Here is a 9,732-nt window from a genome sequence, read left to right on the forward strand (position 1 = left end):
CTATATTTCCATTATTATTTATTTCTAGGAATTTTTACATTTCTCCCTGAATTCTTCAGTGACCCACTGATAATTCAAGTGCACATTATTCTATCTCAATGCATTTGTGTGATTTCCTCAGTAATTGATTATTACTGATTCCTCTGTGGTCTGAGACAATGCATACAATTAGTTGAATCATTTTGTATTTTATGAGACTTGGTTTATGGCCTAAAATGGATAATTTGAGAGAAAGTTATGTAGGCTGATAAAATAATGTGTATTCTGTTATTGAATAAAAGACTGTAAATATCTGTTAAACCTAATTTGACATAGGTTAGCTTTACTCTGGTGTATCTTTTTTGACTTCTTGTCTGATTGATTTATTTTTAAGAGTAAAGCATGGATTTTTCCAATACTATTGAGAATCTATCTATTTTTAGGTCAAGTAGTGCTTGCTTTATGAAATCAAGTGTGTAGACATTCAATGAGTATATATTTATAATTGTTGTATATTCTTGGTGAATATTGTACCAACATGTAATGCTTCTCTTTGATTCTTCTGCCCAATTTTTTTTAAAATCTACTTTGTTAGATGTAAATACTATTTGCACTCATATTCTACCTGCTTGAAATGTGATTTTTCATATTTTTTCAGGAAAAAAATGTGTGCATGCTGTTGCAGATGAGATGTGTTTCTTACAAAACATTATATGAACAAATTTTATTTTTTATTCAATTTGCTAATTTGTGTCTTTTTTTTTTTTTTGTGGTACCAGGAACTGACCTCATGACCTCACACTTATGTAGGCACTTATTATGCTGAGCTAAATTCCTAACCCTAATCTGTCTTTTAATTGGAGAGTAAACACCAATAATATTGAATGTTATTATTGAAAATATCTTCTAATTCTTGTCATTTTGTTGCTTTTCTATTATTTGACTAATTTCTGTCACATTTAGTTGCCTTATCTGTTAGGTAAAACTTAATTTCTCCTTCAATTTGAAGGGTAGTATAGGGATATAGTAATCTATATATATATATATATATATATGGCAATTACTTTCTTTCAGAGCTGGAAATGGTAAGATTTTAAAGTCCTTATAGAAACCTGTTATTTTTCTGTTGCATTTGTTTTTTTAAGTGATTTGGCACTTCTTCGCAATAGATTTCAATATTTTTGTTTGTTCTAAATTTTTAGCAATCTGATTCTATTATGGAATCTTTTCAGGTCATGTCTACTAGGAGTTCTAAATTTTCTTTTATCTGGACATTCATCTCATTTCTAATGTTTGGGAAATTGCAAATTTTCATGTCATCATGTATGTACATTCCTCTTGGAGGTCAGTTGTTCTTAAATTTGTTCTTTTGAAGTTGTCTAGGCATTGTTGGGTAACATTTGTATTGCTTCTTATTGTGTTTACCATTGTTATGGTTGATACATTGTGTCAATTTGAGCAGTTTAGAAGTTTAACTGAGAGACTCAGCAAAGATCCAGGGTTCTTACTTTGTAAATATCCTCATCCTGTGCAAGGGGAGGGTACAGAGATTTTATGAACAGCTACACAAAGGGGTTTGGGAGCGGCCTGTGTATAATATAAGGGAGAAAAAGAGGCTTGTTTTTCCTCTTCTGCTCTCCCTTTTGCTCTGGTTGCTGCCTTGAAGTGTCGCCCTTGTGCCATGCTGCCCTGCCTTGAAGCCAAATGATTACAGAATGCAACCTCCAAAAACTGTAAGCTAAATAATCTTTCCTTCATTTTGGGTGTTGGATGTTTTGTCCCAGCAATAAGAGAAAAGTAACCAAGACAGGCATTATTACTGACTAAATACTCTAATTATTCATTTTTGCCTTCAAATCCTGATATTCTTCCTTCTGATGCACTTTGCCTACTGTTGAGATATTTCATTGTTTATTTGAGTTATTGAGTTTTTCATGTCAGGATTTTTGCTTAGTTCTAAAAAAAAAAAAAACTTCTATACTGATGATGCAAAATCTACGCGAGCATTCAAGGATTAAAACAACCAGTTGCAGCACACGTGCCATAGGTTTGCCACCATGCTCTGTGCTCTTAATGAAATGGACTTTTATGTCTGGTATTGTCTCTCCTCATGCATTCAATTGCTGTTCTTCATTTTGTCTTTTCTTCAATCTCACTGATCATTTTAACTATCAGTTTAAATTCTTTGTGTAAAATTTTATCCATTCCGTGTCTGTGGGATTTCTTACAGACCTCTGGAGACAACTTGTTGCCCTGTTTTCTCATATTACAGGTTTTTCCCTGTTAAGATTTGTAAATCATCTGGAAAGTTGTATTTTCTGCTGTTCTGTTTTTTGATTATATGCTTGTGGGATTTTTTGGTGTTTGCTTGTTTGTTTGTTCTTTTTTCTTTTTTAAATTTTATTTTAAAGAGGGTAAAGCTAAACATTACAAAATAGAACAAAGCAGATCAGAAGAAAACAATGTAAGCGACACAGATTTCAAAGTAATACAACAGGAGGTCATCACTGGCTACCATACTGTCTCTTGTTTTCTTCTATACAGTTGTCCATATCTTCACACACAATGAATTTATACAAAACAAAATAGTATTAAACTGATCAGATCAGAATGATGAAGGTATTACAGGCCTTCAAAACCAGACAATAGGGAAATCAACAATGGCTGCCATAATGTCTCTCATTCTCTTCAAAATAGCTGTCCATACCTTCATGTATGTTGAAATTAAACAATACAAAACAGACTAATATACTCTGAACAAAGAGTAATAGTGTTGCTTGATTTCACAGCATAATGTTGTATGAATCAGCACTGGATACCACAGTGTCTCTTTTCTTCAAAGTAGCTGTTCATTTCATCATGCATTATATAATTGATTCTCATAAACTGTTTAGGAGAAGTTGTGTGCATGTATGAGTTTCTACATGTATATCTATCCTTTCTGTATTAGAGGTAAAAACAAAACAAAACAAAATCTTAGAAAAACATGAAACAAAAAAGACATAAATAACAATAGAAGGGAGCTCAAAACACTGACAATATAGGACTTCCACACAAGATGGTAGGAGCATAACTAGGGTTGTTATTTTACATAAACATCTTCAAGAGTTCCTCAGATCACCATAAAATAATATGCACTATTGTTCCAATCCTATGAATGTTAACTATTTTGTTCCAAGAACTTATGGAATTTGTAGCACAATTATCTTAGCTATCCTAAGTATGTTTGTATAACTTTAGATATTTTTCTTCCCTTTTTTTTCTTTTTCCTCATTTTCCATGAGATGTTATTTTTCCCCTCTAAGCAAATTCTTATCCTTTCACTGCATTTATAGAGTATGCTGTAGCTTATGTACTCTTACCAATTCTTACACTAGGAAGACTATATGTATTTACACATGTGAGTTTGATTTATTTCACTTATGAGTATGGTATTGAGTTGCATCTATTTACTTATAAATATCTCAGTGTGATCATTCTTTATAGCTGAGTAGTACTCCACTGTATAAAAATACTACATGTTTTTTATTCATTGTTCAGTTCCTGCACATTTGGTTGTTTCCAAGATCTGGTTATTACAAACTGTGCTGCTGTAAACATGGGTGCACATATATGACTGTGGTGTAATATTTTCAATTCTTTTGGAAATATGCCCAGAGGTGGAATAGCTGGTTCCAATGAGACTTCCAATCTCAGGTTTTTGAGACACCTCCAGACTGAACTCCACAGTGGTTGTATCAGTTTTCACTCCCAACACCAACAGTACAGAAGACTTCCTTTTTTTCCACAGCCTCTGCAGCATTTGTTGTTGGTAGTTTTCTTTATCTGGCCTTTATTTCTGGAATGAGATGGAATCTCAGTGTGATTTTAACTTGCATTTCTCTAATGACCATTGATGCTGACCATTTTTTCATGTTTTTATTTGCCATTTTTATTTCTTCATCTAAGGACTGTGTATTTATCTCAGATGCTCATTTTTGGACTGGGTCTTTGAAATTGGGGGATCTGATTTTTAAAAACTCTTTATATGTTCTAGACAAAAGTTCTTTGTCTGAGGAACAGTTCACCAATTTTTTCCCAATTTGTTGGTTTTCTTTTCACTATGCTGGAGATTTCTTTTGATGTGCAAAAATTGTTTAATAGGACATGATCCCAGTTATTGATTCTGTGAAGTATTTCACATGCAGTGTGATTCTTGTTCATGAATTTTCTACCTATTCCTATATCTTCAAAATTTCTACCTTCTTTGTGTTCCAACAGATTTAGTGTTTCTGTTTTAATATTTAAATCTTTAATTCATTTAGACTTTAGTTAGTACATAGTGATAGGTATGGGACTAGTTTTAGTTTTTAGCTCTGGGGAGCCAATTTTTCAGCACCATTTATTAAAGAGCCTATCTTTCTTCCAATGGACATGTTTGGCCCCTTTATCAAAGATAAGGTGGTTGAGTGTGTTTGTAGTTGTATCTTCTAATCTATTCCATTGATCTTAAGTTTCTGTTTTTATTCTAGTACCATGTTGATTTTATTATAGTAGCTTTGTAGTATAACTTCAAGTCAGTTGCCTCCTGCCTTGCCTTTGTTGTTTAGAATTGCTTTTGCTATTCTAGGTCTCTTCCAGTTCCGGATAAATTTTAGGAGTGATTTCTCTAGATCTGTGAGATATGCTAGTGGTATTTTGACTGGGATTGCATTAAATCTGTATAACAATTTTGAGACTGGCCATTTTCGCAATATTTATTCTTCCTATTCAGGAACAAGGGATGTCTTTCCATTTTCTGAGGTCCTCTTTGATTTGTTTTTCAGGTTATTATAATTTTCCCTGAATAGATCTTTTACTTCTTTTGTTATATTGATTTAAAAATATGGAACACTTCACGAATTTGGTGTCATCCTTTTCAGGGGCCATGCTGATCTTCTCTGTATTGTTCCAATTTTAGTATATGTGCTGCTGAATGAGCACTGTTTGTTTTTAAGTATATGCCTCTCTCTTTGGGTGAGCTCTGGACTTTGGGTATGTCTCAATTTGAGCATTTTCATTCAGTTTGTTCTAAGTGCTAAGCTCTGTGGCTAGTACTCTTTTTGATAGCAGAAAGTGATTATCAGTACAGCAATTTAAAAACTAACCATATACTATCAAATAATTAAGAATTCATTTTAAAGGATCTCTATTTTACTAACCCCTGAAAAGTTGGGAGAATAATGAAAATACAATAAAACACAAAAGAGGATAGAGAACTTAAGGGAAAAATAAAGAGAAAGGCAATGTAGCTGAGACAGGAGATAAGAAGATTTTATCCAACTGTTAAACTAATAGGTAAAGTTAATGTCCCTAAAAAAGCAACCATTAAAAAAGAATATGTGCTGGGGCTGAGGATTTAGCTCAGCGGCATAAGCACCTGCCTTGCAAGCAGGCGATTGTGAGTTCAATACCTGGTACCGATAAAAAGAAAAAAAAAAAAAAAAAAAAAAACCAAGAATATGTGATAATACACAGAATGTTAAGAATGTAGGAAACCGAAACTAAATCACACACATACCCATCCACACAAAAGACCAAACCTAATTAAACAAAATACCAAACAAGTCCAAAAAGCTGAGCAGCAGTTATCCTATTCTGCTGGTTAGCATGGCCACCCCAGAGCATCTCATTAACATTCTCCAGGTCAATATGCCTTTGGGATCATACCAGGACATTCAATTGCTTCCTTCAAGGATCTCAGCTTTGCACTTCAGGGCCAAGTTTCTCCCTACAGACTCTGAAGCTAGCTCTTCTGTGTCTTTCTCCTGTCTGGCACTCCTGGATCCCAGTTTGCCATAGCTCACCTGGTTTTCTCTGGTGTCCGGGGTCAAGAAGGATATAGTCACAACTAGTGCCAACCTGGTGATGCCTCTACACTCCTACTCATGTGAGTTTAGCAACCACAGCCTCGGAGTCTTTGGCTCACAGTCTTTGCGGGGTTCAGGGATAGGAAGATGAGAGTCAGATTCAAGATGTCTCTCTCTGCCCCAGCACTTGCCGCCTCTTGCCTCCCCACAGTCGTGAGTCTTCCTCTCTCATTCATTGTCCTCATGCTGTTTGAGAATTTGAGGGCCTTTACCAGGGAAAATCTCAATCTCTGGGCCATACTACCTAGCAGGAGAGACATGCAGCCTGGTCAGTACTGACAGCAGTGCCAGCCAGGCTGAATGACAAGCCAAGGCCACATTCCTTGGCTTCTTCCCTGGAGAACTTTTTACATTTCTCAAAATGGCGTACTGTCCAAAGCTGTAGTGGAAGCAATACAAAGCTTAAGCAGTTTGCTTCTTATTCTAGCTACTCATTTCTGGATATCACATGTTTGCTGCCCTGTTCTAAGTGTATTCCAGTGTAGGTCTGCCTCCACCCTGTGCAGCCATGTGCTTGTTGACTTGGGTGAGTATCTCAGAGCAACTTCTATGAGTGCTGCTGCTTCTAATCTGCCATGATGAATTCCTGTGATTCTTTTTTCTGATCTTCACCCCCTCTCATTTAACTCCTGTAAATAAGTGACTGATGTTGAACAGTATTACCCCATTCCCTTTGACTACCTATGGAACCCTAGGACGGTTCTTCTGCAGAGACCATAAGAAATGTTTTTCCTATTACCTTTCAATATTGATACAAAGCAAAAGGAAAAACCAAAGCATCTATGGTCCACATGTTAGTATGAAAGATGGGACATTTTGCTCTGATGATGTTAGAACTATGATTGTAGTAATACTGACTGTCAGTGAAGATAACCTAGGTTGTTAATTAGGTTATGGAAACATCAACTTTGAATGTTAATTGAATCCTTAATCTACCTTACTTACTACATTGTGTAATAAATTCTTTGTAGTTTAGACTAAGGTGAACTTGTCATTATTATTTTACAAAGCTGGCATTGCCAATGAAATTAAATTTGCATTATAGTAGTGTTTTATTTATGCAAGCTTCTTCTTATACCAGAATATGTATAGACCAGGGAGACCAAATCATCTATTAAAACTATTTTTATTTTATTTTAACTGATACATTAATTATAAATATATAAGGAGTAAAATGTACTATTTCTAAACATGTATTATTGGGTAATGATAAAATAATTACCAGATATATCACCTCAACATTTATCATGTGTTTGTGGTGAGAATATTCAATTCTCATTGAGCCATTTGGAATGTACATTTTTAACTATAGTCACCCTACAGCATAATAGAATATCAGAATTTATTTCTTCTGACTTCAACCTTGTCTGAATGAAATAACCTTTCTCCAAATTCCTCTCTCACCCTAGTAATCTGATAACCACTGCTCCTTTCTCACCTTCTATCAAAAATTTATTTTAGATATTTTTATATCAGTAGAATAATGTAATGTTTCCCTTTTGGTGACTGGCTTATTTCATTTGACACAGTGTTTGGTAGGTTTGTTCAAGTTACTGATAATGATTAGATTTCATCTTCCTTATTCCTGAATAGTAATCCATTGTGGGAACACACAGCTTTGTCATCATCCATTCACCCATCAATGGTTGCTTGGGTTGATTCCACATTTTTTGGATATTGTGAACAGTGCTGCAGTACCCATGAATACAAATATCTCTTTGACACTGAATCCATACCCATTAGTGGATTAGGAACAATTTTTTAGGTTACTTTTAAGTTTTTGAGGAGCCTCCATTCAATTTTCCATAATGGATATATTAATTTACATTCCTACTAGTAGTGTGCAAGGTTTTCTTTTCTACATATTGCCTCAAATATTTATTTTTTAAATTATATTCACTCTAAACTAAAGTGATATTTCAGTGTGGTTTTGATTTGATTCTCTGAGACATTAATCTCTTTTTCCACTGAGGTGAAAATATACCCGGCATATACAATGTAAAGAAGAGATGCTTTATTTTGACTCATAGTTTCAAATATTTAAGACTATGATCAATTGGCTCCAAGACAGAAATATCACAGTGAAAAAGAAGGCAGAGGAAAACTGCAAGCCATTAAGCCAGGAAGCAGAGGGCTAGGAAAGCTATGGGGAAAAGAACACGCCCTGCAGGGCTGATTCCCATAACCTGCCACCTCCAACCAGTTTGCATATCTGCACAGCACATTCAGTGGATTAACCCACTCAAGGGATGACCCATCACTTCCTCAAACTCATCCCCAACACCTGAGCCTCTAGATCCAAACCATAATACTTGATTACTGGTGAGTTTGAGCATTTTTCACATTTCCATTAGCCATTTGTATATCATCTCTCAAGAATTGTCTTTAAGGTCCTTTGCCTAATTTTAAATATTACTTCTTTTTGGCGTTTTTGTTTTTGTTTTGTTTGCTAAATAATTTATATAAGTTTATTATATGGTGTTGGTGTTAGCCTCTGCTCAGATGTACAAGTTACACACATTTTCTCCTATTTTATGAGCTATTTATTTGCTGTGTTGATTATTTCCAATGTTGTGCAGAAGCTTTTTATTTTTATTTAATCCTATTTATCTGTTTTTGCTTTTTTCATTTGTGTTTTTGAACTATATCCCAAAATGCTTTGCCTATTTCAATGTTATAAAGAATTGTCTTTTGCTTTCTTCTAGTAGGGTATGATATTATGTTAGTTTTGAGTCTTACACTAAGTTTTTAATACATTTTGAGATCAGTTTTTTTTTTTTAATAGCAAGAGCTAAGCACCTGATTTCAACCTTCTGCATGTGAAAGAATATCCAGTTGTCACAAAGAACTCTTTATTGGAAAGATTTTTCTTTCTTTGCCATGTGCTCTTGGCACCTTTGTTGAAAATCAGTTAGAGCAAATGTGTGGTGCTATCTCTGGACTTTCTCTTCTATTTCACTGGTCTGTATATCCATTTTACACGAGTAACATACTGTTATAGCTCATCCCAATCTTTCATTATATTATTATTTTGGAAACTCTTTTCTTTCACACAAATGACCAAAATTTCAAATGAGTATCATATGAACTGACTATTTTTTCTTTATCCTAAATTTTTAATGATATTACTGATAGCATCTGTGTCACATTTCCATGAAGTTTTTATTCCAAGCTTCACTTAAAATAACTGTGTTAATTTCATAAATCTTTGTTAAAAAGCTTTTTAAACTCAACATGTTAAAAAGAAAATAGCATCAGAAAGTAAACAGGATATGAGATAACACCATCTTTTTCTAAGCTCATCAATCTAAAATCTGAATTTTCCATTATTAACTTCATTTCCATTGTTAGTTTCTTTTTCTGGCAAATTTTTGCAGTTTAAGTCTACTCAATGACAATCTTTCATTTAATCAAAGGATCATAAATGCATTATTTTTAAAACTCAGAAATTCTTCTTTTGTTTTTCTAGAAATTTGTTGGAGGGGATAGGATCAGTAAGGCAGGAGGGAAAGGAGGGTGAGCATGAAAATAGCCTTTTAAGAAACGCAAAGAGATCTAGGGTTTCAGAGAAGTCAGGGAAGAGGTGATATTAGAATAATTACTCAGTAACTTCATGAACTGAGACCTGAGAATAAGATTTAGCAAATGAGAGACTTTAAAGATTTCACAAGAGATTAATTTCTGAGGAATACGTAGATGAGCAGAAAACCTGACTAAGTCAGTTAACAAATGAGACTGTGAATTGAGACTTCCCTCTTGCTAAATTTGCTTCAAAAGTAAGAATAGAAATGGTAGGAAACAGTGCGGTGAGGAGATCAAGTGATATTTTTAAGGAAAGGACACTTTCTAATAATCAAAAGACGAG

General features: G+C 34.2%; 1 non-coding gene across 1 annotated transcript; it reads right to left on the minus strand.

Moving 5' to 3' along the window:
- Window positions 1–4,837: 4,837 nt before the first annotated feature.
- On the minus strand, window positions 4,838–4,941 carry LOC111753649 (U6 spliceosomal RNA). The gene has a single exon (XR_002788437.1). It is a non-coding gene; the product is annotated as a U6 spliceosomal RNA (small nuclear RNA).
- Between the last annotated feature and the right edge of the window lie 4,791 nt (window positions 4,942–9,732).

Source organism: Cavia porcellus, unplaced genomic scaffold, assembly GCF_034190915.1.
Source record: "Cavia porcellus strain 051 isolate PalLab524CR breed Dunkin Hartley unplaced genomic scaffold, mCavPor4.1 scaffold_14, whole genome shotgun sequence".
Lineage (NCBI taxonomy): Eukaryota > Metazoa > Chordata > Mammalia > Rodentia > Caviidae > Cavia > Cavia porcellus.